The sequence below is a fragment of the Staurois parvus genome, unplaced genomic scaffold (genome assembly GCF_062004578.1).
Source record: "Staurois parvus isolate SC_StPar_1 unplaced genomic scaffold, SC_StPar_1.0 ptg000721l, whole genome shotgun sequence".
Lineage (NCBI taxonomy): Eukaryota > Metazoa > Chordata > Amphibia > Anura > Ranidae > Staurois > Staurois parvus.
The window spans coordinates 81,645-97,943 of record NW_028318517.1 but is presented as its reverse complement, the minus strand read 5'-3'; positions in this window follow the sequence as shown (position 1 = coordinate 97,943).

Sequence of the window (16,299 nt, the reverse complement as noted above, 5' to 3'; positions counted from 1 at the left end):
GCAGCTACAAGGTAAACACCTTCGAAGGTCCTGACAGACTTTGCCCACTTCATAAAAAGCCCCATCCTCTAAACAAGTGCAAAGGGTTCAAAAGTAAACCCATCAAGGAAAGGATAGCCTTTCTTAGACAAAACGGCATCTGCTTCAAGTGTTGTGGATCCACTAAGCATGTAGCAAAAGACTGCAAAATACAAGCGGATTGCTCAGAATGTGGCAGTAACAGACACATCACAGCTTTACACCCTGATACATTGCATCAACCACTAGAGGTCGCTGAAGAGCAGAAAGATGAGGGCAGGGAGCAAAAGGATAATTCAGCTACCCCAGTAATGTCCAAATGCACTGAAATCTGTGGCGACAGTACAAGTCCACGCTCATGTGCCAAGATCTGCCTAGCAACAGTGTACCCCACAGGGAAAAAGGAGAAGGCAGTTAAGATGTATGTAGTTCTGGATGAACAGAGTAACAGGTCACTGGCAAGGTCAGACTTTTTTGATGCCTTCAACATTACATCAAGTGTTATCCCATACACCCTAAAGACATGTGCAGGAATGATAGAAACTTCAGGAAGAAGAGCTACTGACTTTACTATTGAGTCTCTTGACAAGAGAGTCTGTCTCTCACTTCCCATTTTGATATAGTGTGATATGATAAAACAGAGATCCCTTCACCAGAAGTAGCCCGTCATCATCCTCATCTCAATTCAATATCTCACCTTATTCCAGCTATCCAGACAGATGCCTCTATTCTTCTACTTCTTGGGAGAGACATTCTACAAGTACATAAGGTACGCCAACAAATTAATGGGCCCTTTAATGCCCCCTATGCCCAAAGACTTGACCTAGGGTGGGTCATAGTAGGAGAAGTTTGTCTAGGAGCAGTACATCGGCCTGACAGTGTCAATACGTCAAAGACATCTGTGCTACTGAATGGACGCACATCCCTTCTAAGTCCATGCCAAAACAGCTTTGTTGTGAAAGAAACCCTTAACATCCCAAAACCATACTGTGACTTTCCTTCTAGTTACAATAGAGACATTAGTAGTGGCATGGAGTCTGACACTTTAGGGAACTCAGTATTCCAGAGAACAAAAGATGACGACAAACAAGCAATGTCTATAGATGATCGAGCTTTTCTCCATATCATGGATAAAGAGACTTTCCAAGATGAAAACAACAATTGGGTAGCTCCCTTACCCTTTCGCACACCAAGGTGTTACTTACCCAGTAACAGAGAGCAGGCCATGAAGCGCCTGAACACACTACGTAAAACCTTGCAAAGAAAACCTGAAGTGAAAAAAGACTTTACAGAATTCATCAAAAGGATGCTTGATAATAATCATGCTGAAGTAGCACCGTCACTGGATGAAGGTAAAGAACACTGGTATCTGCCGATGTTTGGCGTTTACCATCCACACAAGCCAGACCAAATAAGAGTTGTGTTCGATTCCAGTGTTCAACATGGAGGTGTTTCATTGAATGATGTACTACTGAGTGGCCCAGATCTAAATAACACACTTCTGGGTGTCCTCCTACGCTTCAGGAAAGAGCCTATTGCTTTCACAGGTGATGTGCAACAGATGTTTTATTGTTTCCTAGTGAGAGAGGACCATCATGACTACCTGCGTTTCCTGTGGTACAAGGATAATGACATAGCTAAAGAGGTGACAGAGTACAGAATGAGAGTACATGTTTTTGGTAACAGCCCGTCTCCTGCTGTTGCCATATACTGCATGCGCAAAGCTGCCCAGAGAGGTGCAGAATGTTATGGTCAAGATGCCAAACACTTTGTGATGAGACATTTCTATGTAGACGATGGACTTGCTTCAGCTAACACACCTGAAGGAGCAGTCGACATTCTCAACAAAGCAAAACAGATGCTGGCGGAGTCTAATCTGCGACTACATAAGATTGCCTCTAACAGCAAACAAGTCATGGAAGCTTTCACCGCAGAAGATAGAGCTAAAGATCTCAAAGACCTGTGCCTGGGAACAGACACCCTTCCTTTACAGAAGAGTTTAGGCCTAAGCTGGGATCTAGATAAAGACTGCTTTGTGTTTCAGGTTTCTTTAGCAGAAAAGCCATTCACAAGAAGAGGGATCCTATCCACTGTGAACAGTCTTTATGATCCTCTCGGGTTTGTAGCACCAGTCACCATAAAAGGTAAGGCCTTAGTTCGTGAACTGTCAAGTGTAGAAAGTGAGTGGGATGCCTTACTTCCACAAGAGAGACTCCATGAGTGGGTCCAATGGACAGAGTCTTTGTCAGGAACCGCCTGGCAGTGTCTCTAGCAGCCCACAGCACGGATTTCCTCAGGGCGCGGGGTCTAAGTCCCAGCCTGCTATTCACCAGGGCCCCTGATGGTGGGGATGGACTTGGTGCAGACCGGAACCAGGTCGAGACCCCCGAGTGCATCCGGCTGTGGTAGAGAGCACCGGCAGGGGACTGCGGGAATGGAGTCTGATGGGAAGAGGCAGGCAGACTTACTAGTAGTGATCCGTGCGGGATGGATGGATGGATCGTCTGGGTGACTGAAGGCGTAGTCAGGCGGACCAGGTCAGCAACGTGCGGGCAGCGAGGTACCAGAGGAGCAGGCAGAGAATGGTCGAGGTCACAAGCCGGGTTCAGTAACTAGCGGACAGCGCGGTACAAAGGGTCAGGCAGAAGGATGGTCAGGCAAGCCAGGGGTTAAGCAGGATACAATCAAGGTCAGGTACAATGCAGAGGTCGGCAACGGAGTAACACAGGATCAGGTACAGGAACACAGGAACAAAGACCAAACGGCAATTTGACATACCTCTATCCCCGTTTAAATAGCCTGCCCTGCGCTGTCATTGGTGCCAGGCGCGCGTCCGTGATCGCGATTGCCCAGGTCCCGCTGCCTGCTGATTGGACTGCATTGGTGTCCTGCGCATGCGCCGCCCGGCGTATTGTGGCAGGGACACCGATCCCTGACAGTCTTTACAAGCTTTACAATGTCTTCAAATATCCAGATGTTATGTTCCTGTTTCATTGTCACAGGCCTGCAAGAGAGAACTGTACATCTTTTCAGATGCCTCCATTATAGCGATAGGTGCAGTCACTTACTTGAAGGTTAGCGATGCAGGAAATGTCTGTCATGTTGGATTCGTAATGGGAAAATCCAAACTGAGCCCTAGGCCGGCACATACCATTCCACGCCTAGAGTTATGTGCAGCTGTACTAGCGGTTGAACTGTATGAGCTAGTGAGAGACGAGATAGACCTGAGCCTAGATGCTGTGAAATTCTTTACAGACAGTAAAACAGTTTTAGGCTATATCTGCAACACTACAAAGAGATTCTTCTTTATGTCTCCAATCGGGTGAATAGGATCAGACAAACAACCTGTCCAGAGCAGTGGTTCTACGTACCCTCAGAACAAAATCCTGCAGATTATGCTACCAGGCCTACACAGATAGCTTGCCTTCAGAACTCTATATGGTTCTCAGGTCCACCTTTTCTGTATCAGACAGCTGTAGATACTCCTGATGACAACAATGTTTATCCTTTAGTGGATCCTGAAGCTGATCCTGAAATTAGGTCAGAAGTAGTAAACTTCAGTACTAAAGCCTTTGACACCAGACTACGGTCGCATTGTTTCGAAAGATTTTCCAACTGGAAGAGACTAAGCAGAGTTATAGCAAAATTAATTCATGTTGCCAAAAGCTTCCAAAAGAAAACCAATGATAATCAACCCGGAAGCTGGGGAGTTTTCCATGAAAGAGTCAGTTTAGAAGAACTTTCACAGGCCAAAACCGTTATAATTTCTTCTGTACAACACGCATGTTTCAAACAAGAATATGACTGTATTGAACAACAAAAGACACTTCCAAGACAGAGCCGTCTTACAAAACTGAGTCCCTTTGTAGATCAAGATGGACTGTTGAGAGTAGGTGGCCGTTTATCCTTTGCCACGCTGTCAGATGAGGAGAAGCATCCTGTCATCATTCCTCATGATCACCACATTGCTACATTGATCGTAAGATATTATCACAACCAGATAGTTCACCAAGGGCGCCACATAACAGAAGGTGCAATCAGAGCTGCAGGTTTCTGGATTCTTGGGGGAAAACATCTAGTGTCTGCAATTATTCACAAATGTGTTGTGTGCTGTAAGCTCAGAGGGAGATTGGAAAGCCAAAAGATGGCAGAGTTGCCTAAAGATAGAGTCAATCCTGAACCTCCCTTCACTAGTGTGGGTGTTGATGTGTTTGGCCCCTGGGCAGTTGTAACACAACGAACTAGAGAAGGCAGTGCTGACAGCAAACACTGGGCTGTTCTTTTCACATGCCTTTCTACAAGAGCAGTGCATATAGAATTGGTTGAGTCCATGTCAGCATCCAGTTTCATCAATGCTCTAAGAAGATTCTTTTCTGTTTGTGGTCCAGCTAAGTTGATTCACTCTGATAGAGGTACTAACTTTGTAGGAGCATGCAAAGAGCTGCATATACAGTCAGGTCCATAAATATTGGGACAGCAACACAATTCTAACATTTTTGGCTCTATACACCACCACAATGGATTTTAAATGAAACAAACAAGATGTGCTTTAACTGCAGACTGACAGCTTTAATGTGAGGGTATTTACATCCAAATCAGGTGAACGGTGTAGGAATTACAACAGTTTGCATATGTGCCACCCACTTGTTAAGGGACCAAAAGTAATGGGACAATTGGTTTCTCAGCTGTTCTATGGCCAGATGTGTGTTATTCCCTCATTATCCCAACTACAATGATCAGATAAAAGGTCCAGAGTTCATTTCAAGTGTGCTATTTGCATTTGGAATCTGTTGCTGTCAACTCTCAAGATGAGATCCAAAGAGCTGTCACTACCAGTGAAGCAAGCCATCATTAGGCTGAAAAAACAAAACAAACCCATCAGAGAGATAGCAAAAACATTAGGCGTGGCCAAAACAACTGTTTGGAACATTCTTAAAAAGAAGGAACGCATCGGTGAGCTCAGCGACACCAAAAGACCCGGAAGACCACGGAAAACAACTGTGGTGGATGACCGAAGAGTTCTTTCCCTGGTGAAGAAAACACCCTTCACAACAGTTGGCCAGATCAAGAACACTCTCCAGGAGGTAGGTGTATGTGTGTCAAAGTCACCAATCAAGAGAAGACTTCACCAGAGTGAATACAGAGGGTTCACCACAAGATGGAAACCATTGGTGAGCCTCAAAAACAGGAAGGCCAGATTAGAGTTTACCAAACGACATGTAAAAAAGCCTTCACAGTTCTGGAACAACATCCTATGGACAGATGAGACCGACATCAACTTGTACCAGAGTGATGGGAAGAGAAGAGTATGGAGAAGGAAAGGAACTGCTCATGATCCGTCGCATACCACCTCATCAGTGAAGCATGGTGGTGGTAGTGTCATGGCGTGGGCATGTATGGCTGCCAATGGAACTGCTTCTCTTGTATTTATTGATGATGTGACTGCTGACAAAAGCAGCCGGAGGAATTCTGAAGTGTTTCGGGAATATTATCTGCTCATATTCAGCCAAATGCTTCACAACTCATTGGACGCTTCACAGTGCAGATGGACAATGACCCAAAGCAGACTGCAAAAGACACCAAAGAGTTTTTTAAGGGAAAGAAGTGAAATGTTATGCAATGGCCAAGTCAATCACCCGACCTGAATCAGACTGAGCATGCATTTCACTTGCTGAAGACAAAACTGAAGGGAAAATGCCCCAAGAACAAGCAGGAACTGAAGACAGTTGCAGTAGAGGCCTGGCAGAGCATCACCAGGGATGACACCCAGCGTCTGGTGATGTCTATACGTTCCAGACTTCAGGCTGTCATTGACTGCAAAGGATTTGCAACCAAGTATTAAAAAGTGAAAGTTTGATTTATGATTATTATTCTGTCCCATTACTTTTGGTCCCTTAACAAGTGGGTGGCACATATGCAAACTGTTGTCATTCCTACACCGTTCACCTGATTTGGATGTAAATACCCTCAAATTAAAGCTGACAGTCTGTAGTTAAAGCACATCTTGTTCGTTTCATGTCAAATCCATTGTGGTGGTGTATAGAGCCAAAAATGGTAGAATTGTGTTGATGTCCCAATATTTATGGACCTGACTGTATGCTCAAATGATGCAGAACTTCTAAACTATCTTGAAGACAAAGGATGCACATGGATCTTTAACACTCCACACTCATCTCACATGGGAGGTGCTTGGGAGAGATTAATAGGTGTAGCTAGACACATTTTAGATGCAGTGTTACTCCAAGCTAAACCTACTCGTTTGACTCATGAGACTTTGAGTACTTTCATGGCAGAAGTTATGGCTATCATTAATGCAAGACCTTTGGTACTACTATCTACAGATCCTGATAATCCTACAGTTCTTACGCCTGCCATGCTCTTGACCCAAAAGGTAGACTCTTTATCGGCCCCTTGTGGGGACTTTAGTACAACAGAACTTCATGTAAAGCAATGGAAACAAGTCCAATGCCTGGCTGATATGTTTTGGAAGAGATGAAGGAGAGAATACCTGTGTACCTTACAAAGTCGCAAGAAATGGACTGAGACCAGTCCCAACGTCAAAGATGGAAATGTTGTTTTATTGAAAGATAGTCAAGAAAGCAGAAACGATTGGCCTGTGGGAATTGTCACAAATACATTGCCAAGTAAAGATGGTAATGTCAGAAAGGTTGAAGTCAAAGTGACAAAACAAGGGACTGCTAAAGTGTATACTAGACCAGTTTCAGATGTCATTGTTCTCCTTTGAATAGCATTTCTGTTGTGTAGTTGGCACAATACATAGCAGAGAGCTCCTCACTGATAGCGTTCAGGCGAGACATTCGCCATTGAGTTACATTCCATCCTGTGGATTACAATTGGGGTTGGAGATAGTTTGGCCTTGGGCGGCTACTCCAATCCGAAGATGGGTTTATGGACTAAACTATTTCTTCATGTGTGCTATCAGCTTGAAGTACCATAGCCAAAAGACCCTGATATGTTGTGGACTCATGTTTTATGTTACCAGTCTAGGCCGGAATGTATTTTCTTATGTGTTTTCCCTGTACAGTAGATATGTATAGGTAGTGATATAATATATTATATCAGGCAGGGAGTGTGTTGCCTTCACAGGCTAATGGAATTATAGTTACTTATATGGGACATGTAGTGTACCACGGCCATCTAGTGGCAAACATGAGTGGCAGTTCTCCTCTGGATATGTAAACTCTCAGACAGGAAATGACTTTTGGTTTAGGAAGTTCTTCAGCCATTTTAGATTGCCATTCACTGGGGATGCAGCGTGCCTGATTCTCTCCCAAGGGGCTGGAGACATCATTACCTGTAAGTGCCTTTCTGCTGTGTCATCTGTCATTGATGCTACACTAGTTATTCTATGTATACTGATATGCTGTCATTGTATTGTGTTTCAGTTTCACCTATAAAATAAAGTTGGATTCTTTGGTAGACAACACAAGCAGTGGGCTTCTGTTTGCTGGAGATTCTGACAAGGGTTTAGCTGTCCGTTTAGAGCCACACATAGTCAGTGTTTTGAGAACGGAACATGTCTGATTTTGGAGGTCTCTGTTTTATTATGTATTCCTTTGTTTTTATTATCTTGTGTTCTGTGTCTTTAAGACTTTTCTATCTGTAGTAAAATATCTTTTTTAAACATTTGGTTGCATAAGAGTTAGGTTTATTGTTTCTTACTTTTTTTTAGTTATTTTGGCACTTCTCTGATATCTCTGTAAGGTAGATACAATGCTGGAATGGGTATTAGGGGACATTTCTCGGGGCTGCAGTTCCTCTGAACTCCACAAGATGGTGATCTCATTTCTACTACCCAGACAGGACTTCTCTATGGAATACGGACAGGAAGTGATGTCAGGTACAGACAAGAAGTCATATGGAATATAAACAGGCTGTGCCTTGTGTGTGGAAGTAGCAGCAGAGGAGGTAATAAGATGTTATGTTCTATTTACACTCAGTAACCCCCCATCATGTCTGTCCTCTTCCTCCATAGTTATGTCCATCCTCTTCCTGCATAGTCAGTGTGACGTCTTTTATCTCCAGCAGATGATGATACACACATGTTGATGATACACATCAATATTTAGAAGGACACAAGGATCTCTACAAGGACGTCATGATGGACAATCAGCCGCCCCTCACATCACCGGGTAAGAGGAGACTTTATTGTAAAGGAGAGAGCAGTACGGAGGATCCACCTAGATCCCCCATCATCTGATAAACACATAGAAACAATGGATTCAGTCAGTGTGTGTGTTTCCTACAGATGGATCCAGTCATGGGAACCCACCAGAGAGATGTCCCCGTCCTCTGTATTCCCGGGATTCCACACAGGAAGGTCACACCATCCCTCACCATCATCAGGTAGATGAGGAACAATCACTGATAGTATCATTAGGATCTGTACATTATCTGCATTGTTACCATTGATGTCATTTTTATTATATATTCAGAGTGGAAACCTGAGAGATCCTAAAGTTGACGTTAAAGAAGAGATAAAAGAGGAGGAGGATGAGGATGGGGGGATGGAGGAGTCAGAGCTTCTAAGAGAACACAAAGATCTGTACCAGGACACCATGGTGGAGTCATCCAGCTACAGGAACCCACCAGAGAGATGTCCCCGTCCTCTGTATTCCCGGGATTCCACACAGGAAGGTCACACCATCCCTCACCATCATCAGGTAGATGATGACAATTATTGGTAGTTGTGATTTATACACAGCATGTTTGTTACAATGAATGTTTTATTATATCTTTCAGAGTGGAATCCTCGGGGATGATAATATTGATGTTAAAGAAGAGTATAAAGAGGAGTATGGAGTGATGGAGGAGTTTTCAGAAGGACACAAGGATATGATGGAGCCACCTAATACCAGGAACCCACCAGAGAGATGTCCCCGTCCTCTGTATTCCCGGGATTCCACGCAGGAAGGTTACACCATCCCTCACTATTGCAAGGTTGGTGTGATGGAGCATCTAGAACATGGATTCATAGAGACTATGTGTGGAGTTTTTTATGTGACCTTACATTTTACAGATGATATTTTCTCTCATTTCCTTGATTTAGAGTGGAGATCCAATCGATATAGAATTTGAGGTGAAAGCAGAAGAAGAAGAGGCGTATGTGAGGGATGATCAGCAGTCTATGGAGGAGGATGGAATAACGGGGACATTTATAGAGGAGGACACTCCTACAGAGATCAGCACAGGTGGGTCATGAACACTAAATCCATTCCTCCACCCATACTGCTCACTGATTGGTCCAGAGTAGGGCGGGGACTGGGTGATAGCAGCCTGTAATCCCCTGGTCACTTTCCTGAGCTGTGTTCCCCGTCCTGTATTCCTGGATTTCTCTCGGATAATCTTCCTTCTCTGTGCTGCAGACACAATTTATGTATCTAGACTGGATTTATGGAGGTTCTGGGGTTCAGCTGGCAGCAAAATGTTGATTTTTACTCTAAGCATTGCATAATGTAGGCACCCAGGACATGTGACTGGGGTCTCCTGCCTTGTGCCTGACTCCTCCAGGGGACCTTCTCTGTTATCTGCTGGCTGTGCCGGGTGGAGGGATATGTCTGTAGTGTCTCAGACCCAAGTCACTGAGTGCAGTCTCAGGAGATGGGAGGCAGCGGTGTGGGACCTACATAGTTACATAGTTAGTCTGGCTGAAAAAAGACATCCATCTAGTTGAACCATTAATAATAAAAGTTATAATCCGACACCCACAGCTGATCCACCAGAAGGCAAAAACCCAGCAAAGCACGATCCAATCTGCTCCTGCAGGGGAATAAATTCCTTCCTGACCCCCCGAGATGCAATCAGATATTCCCTGGACCAACTATCCCTATAAATGTTATATCCAGTTATATTCTGTGTATCCAAGAAAGAATCCAGGACTTTCCTACAGCAATCCCCCCCTTATGTATTATACATGGTGATCATATCCCCCCTTATGTATTATACATGGAGATCATATCCCCCCTTATGTATTATACATGGAGATCATATCCCCCCCTTATGTATTATACATGGAGATCATATCCCCCCCTTATGTATTATACATGGAGATCATATCCCCCCTTATGTATTATACATGGAGATCATATCCCCCCTTATGTATTATACATGGAGATCATATCCACCCCTTATGTATTATACATGGAGATCATATCCCCCCTTATGTATTATACATGGAGATCATATCCCCCCCTTATGTATTATACATGGAGATCATATCCCCCCTTATGTATTATACATGGAGATCATATCCCCCCTTATGTATTATACATGGAGATCATATCCCCCCCTTATGTATTATACATGGAGATCATATCCCCCTTATGTATTATACATGGAGATCATATCCCCCTTATGTAGTATACATGGAGATCACATCCCCCTTATGTATTATACATGGAGATCATACCCCCCCTTATGTATTATACATGGAGATCATATCCCCCCTTATGTATTATACATGGAGATCATATCCCCCTTATGTATTATATATGGAGATCATATCCCCCCTTATGTATTATACATGGAGATCATATCCCCCTTATGTATTATACATGGAGATCCTATCCCCCCTTATGTATTATACATGGAGATCCTATCCCCCCTTATGTATTATACATGGAGATCATATCCCCCCTTATGTATTATACATGGAGATCATATCCCCCCTTATGTATTATACATGGAGATCCTATCCCCCCTTATGTATTATACATGGAGATCATATCCCCCCTTATGTATTATACATGGAGATCATATCCACCCCTTATGTATTATACATGGAGATCATATCCCCCCTTATGTATTATACATGGAGATCATATCCCCCCCTTATGTATTATACATGGAGATCATATCCCCCCTTATGTATTATACATGGAGATCATATCCCCCTTATGTATTATACAGGGAGATCATATCCCCCCTTATGTATTATACATGGAGATCATATCCCCCTTATGTATTATACATGGAGATCATATCCCCCTTATGTATTATACATGGAGATCATATCCCCCCCTTATGTATTATACATGGAGATCATATCCCCCCCTTATGTAATATACATGGAGATCATATCCCCCCTTATGTATTATACATGGAGATCATATCCCCCTTATGTATTATACATGGAGATCATATCCCCCTTATGTATTATACAGGGAGATCATATCCCCCCTTATGTATTATACATGGAGATCATATCCCCCCTTATGTATTATACATGGAGATCATATCGCCCTTATGTATTATACATGGAGATCATATCCCCCCTTATGTATTATACATGGAGATCATATCCCCCTTATGTAGTATACATGGAGATCATATCCCCCCTTATGTATTATACATGGAGATCATATCCCCCTTATGTAGTATACATGGAGATCATATCCCCCCTTATGTATTATAGATGGAGATCATATCCCCCCTTATGTATTATACATGGAGATCATATCCCCCTTATGTATTATACATGGAGATCATATCCCCCTTATGTATTATACATGGAGATCACATCCCCCTTATGTATTATACATGGAGATCATATCCCCCTTATGTATTATACATGGAGATCATATCCCCCTTATGTATTATACATGGAGATCACATCCCCCCTTATGTATTATACATGGAGATCATATCCCCCCTTATGTATTATACATGGAGATCATATCCCCCTTATGTATTATACATGGAGATCATATCCCCCCTTATGTATTATACATGGAGATCATATCCCCCTTATGTATTATACATGGAGATCATACCCCCCCTTATGTATTATACATGGAGATCATATCCCCCCTTATGTATTATACATGGAGATCATATCCCCCTTATGTATTATACATGGAGATCATATCCCCCTTATGTATTATATATGGAGATCATATCCCCCCTTATGTATTATACATGGAGATCATATCCCCCCCTTATGTATTATACATGGAGATCATATCCCCCTTATGTATTATACATGGAGATCCTATCCCCCCTTATGTATTATACATGGAGATCCTATCCCCCCTTATGTATTATACATGGAGATCATATCCCCCCCTTATGTATTATACATGGAGATCATATCCCCCTTATGTATTATACATGGAGATCCTATCCCCCCTTATGTATTATACATGGAGATCATATCCCCCCTTATGTATTATACATGGAGATCATATCCCCCCTTATGTATTATACATGGAGATCATATCCCCCCTTATGTATTATACATGGAGATCCTATCCCCCCTTATGTATTATACATGGAGATCATATCCCCCCTTATGTATTATATATGGAGATCATATCCCCCCTTATGTATTATATATGGAGATCATATCCCCCCTTATGTATTATACATGGAGATCATATCCCCCCCTTATGTATTATACATGGAGATCATATCCCCCTTATGTATTATACATGGAGATCATAACCCCCCTTATGTATTATACATGGAGATCATATCCCCCCTTATGTATTATACATGGAGATCATATCCCCCTTATGTATTATACATGGAGATCATATCCCCCCTTATGTATTATACTTGGAGATCATATCCCCCCTTATGTATTATACGTGGAGATCATATCCCCCCTTATGTATTATACATGGTGATCATATCCCCCTTATGTATTATACGTGGAGATCATATCCCCCCTTATGTATTATACGTGGAGATCATATCCCCCTTATGTATTATACATGGAGATCATATCCCCCTTATGTATTATACATGGAGATCATATCCCCCTTATGTATTATACATGGAGATCATATCCCCCCTTATGTATTATACATGGAGATCATATCCCCCCCTTATGTATTATACATGGAGATCATATCCCCCTTATGTATTATACATGGAGATCATATCCCCCCTTATGTATTATACATGGAGATCATATCCCCCCTTATGTATTATACATGGAGATCATATCCCCCTTATGTATTATACATGGAGATCATATCCCCCTTATGTATTATACATGGAGATCATATCCCCCTTATGTATTATACATGGAGATCATATCCCCCTTATGTATTATACATGGAGATCATATCCCCCCTTATGTATTATATATGGAGATCATATCCCCCCTTATGTATTATATATGGAGATCATATCCCCCCTTATGTATTATACATGCAGATCATATCCCCCTTATGTATTATACATGGAGATCATATCCCCCCTTATGTATTATACATGGAGATCATATCCCCCCTTATGTATTATACATGGAGATCATATCCCCCCTTATGTATTATACATGGAGACCATATCCCCCCTTATGTATTATACATGGAGACCATATCCCCCCTTATGTATTATACATGGAGATCATATCCCCCTTATGTATTATACATGGAGATCATATCCCCCCTTATGTATAATACATGGAGATCATATCCCCCCTTATGTATTATACATGGAGATCATATCCCCCCTTATGTATTGTACATGGAGATCATATCCCCCTTATGTATTATACATGGAGATCATATCCCCCCTTATGTATTGTACATGGAGATCATATCCCCCCTTATGTATTGTACATGGAGATCATATGCCCCCTTATGTATTATACATGGAGATCATATCCCCCCTTATGTATTATACATGGAGATCATATCCCCCCTTATGTATTCTACATGGAGATCATATCCCCCTTATGTATTATACATGGAGATCATATCCCCTCTTATGTATTGTACATGGAGATCATATCCCCCCTTATGTATTATACATGGTGATCATATCCCCCCTTATGTATTATACATGGTGATCATATCCCCCCTTATGTATTATACATGGAGATCATATCCCCCCTTATGTATTATACATGGAGATCATATCCCCCTTATGTATTATACATGGAGATCATATCCCCCCTTATGTATTATACATGGAGATCATATCCCCCCTTATGTATTATACATGGAGATCATATCCCCCTTATGTATTATACATGGAGATCATATCCCCCCTTATGTATTATACATGGAGATCATATCCCCCCCTTATGTATTATACATAGAGATCATATCCCCCCTTATGTATTATACATGGAGATCATATCCCCCCACTTATGTATTATACATGGTGATCATATCCCCCCTTATGTATTATACATGGAGATCATATCCCCTCTTATGTATTGTACATGGAGATCATATCCCCCCTTATGTATTGTACATGGAGATCATATGCCCCCCTTATGTATTATACATGGAGATCATATCCCCCCTTATGTATTATACATGGAGATCATATCCCCCTTATGTATTATATATGGAGATCATATCCCCCCTTATGTATTATACATGCATCATGCATCTGTCCAAGTATACCACGTCCACCACCACCCCTCTGTCCAAGTATACCACGTCCACCGCCACCCCTCTGTCCAAGTATACCACGTCCACCGCCACCCCTCTGTCCAAGTATACCACGTCCACCGCCACCCCTCTGTCCAAGTATACCACGTCCACCGCCACCCCTCTGTCCAAGTATACCACATCCACCGCCACCCCTCTGTCCAAGTATACCACATCCACCGCCACCCCTCTGTCCAAGTATACCACGTCCACCCCCACCCCTCTGTCCAAGTATACCACGTCCACCACCACCCCTCTGTCCAAGTATACCACGTCCACCGCCACCCCTCTGTCCAAGTATACCACGTCCTCCGCCACCCCTCTGTTCAAGTATACCACGTCCACCCCCACCCCTCTGTCCAAGTGTACCACGTCCACCGCCACCCCTCTGTCCAAGTATACCACGTCCACCACCACCCCTCTGTCCAAGTATGCCACGTCCACTGCCACCCACCTGCCGGGAGCCGGTGATGGACACCCACTGCCACGATCGGCGGGTAGGGTAGGGTGGGGACATGCGCGCCCCCTACCTGTTTTGCACAGCGACATTAAAAGACGGCACTGTGCATACAGGTGCCGCCCTGCTGCAGTAAAAACACTGCGGCGGGTCGGCAAGCAGTTAAACCACAAATGTCCCATATTGTAGCTTACCAATCATTGGGTGTGGCGGCTGCATTCCTTTTCTTTGGCTTTTTTCCCTGTTTTCACCTGGTGATCTGGCCAGTAACACACCTTCTGCATTAGAGCGCCCCCACTGTGGAGACAGCAGCATGGTCAGTCTGGGGGGAGGGGAGTGTTAGATGTACTAGCAGATTTAAAAACAGTAACTAATTGAAGCCAAACTCCAGCTCACACTTCATAATCAGTTTCATCAAACAGGTTTTTCTTTTTGGGATAAACGTTTTACATGAATAAATAAAAGCTGATCATTGTAAGCCCCCTGTCAGTGGTAAATGGTCTTTATAAAACAACAGATTTACTGGCTAGATCACCAGATGAATATAGAAGAAAACTGATACTGTATAGTCCTAACTTTTGTATCCTTTATGATAAGTTGTACATTACATTGGTCTTAATTATTTTACACCATTTCCTCCCAGCTGGATATTTTATATCTAATGATGTGATTGGAGCACAGAGTTTTACATGGTGATAACATCCTCCAACTTTGGACCCTTAAACAGAAAGTGATAATGAGGGAGGAGTCAATACCCCAATGATGGTGGTCTTCAGGATCAGTCCAGTCTTCATCTTGGTTGTTCTCCCCCATCCTCACTCTCTGACCTCTGGTGGTGCTCAGCCCTGCTGTTCTTCATGACTAAATCATGGAGTAAATAAGGAAGTGCAGTACTTCTTGTGTTGGGAAGATGGCGATGAGTGATAGAGGGGGTGGGGACCCTCGTCCTATAATCCCCTCATCACTGTCCCTCCTATAAAAGACAGTTCTGGTTGTTTCCTCACTCTCTGACTAAGGTCCATGAATAAAGAAATGACCTGGTAGGAGATCAGAGGAGCCATTTCCTAGTTCCCTTGAGGGAGGAATTGTAAGCTCCTCAGAGACCAAGCTGCCTGATGTGGGCGGAGTCCTGGTTTGGGGAACCAATCAGCTCCTGTCTAGTAATCCTCTTTGTCTTTGTATTTTAGTCCATGGCCGGGAGATGAGGAAAACCTTCGAGGATTGTCATAAGGAACCTCAGACTGTGCGGGACCAGGCCGGCCTTCCAACAGGGAAGAGCTTCTGCTGTCCTGAGTGTGGGAAAGGTTTCTGTTCTAAATACAAACTTAATGTGCATAAAAGATCTCACACGGGGGAGAAGCCGTATTCCTGTCCTGAGTGCGGGAAATGTTTTTCACAGAAGTCCGGTCTTTA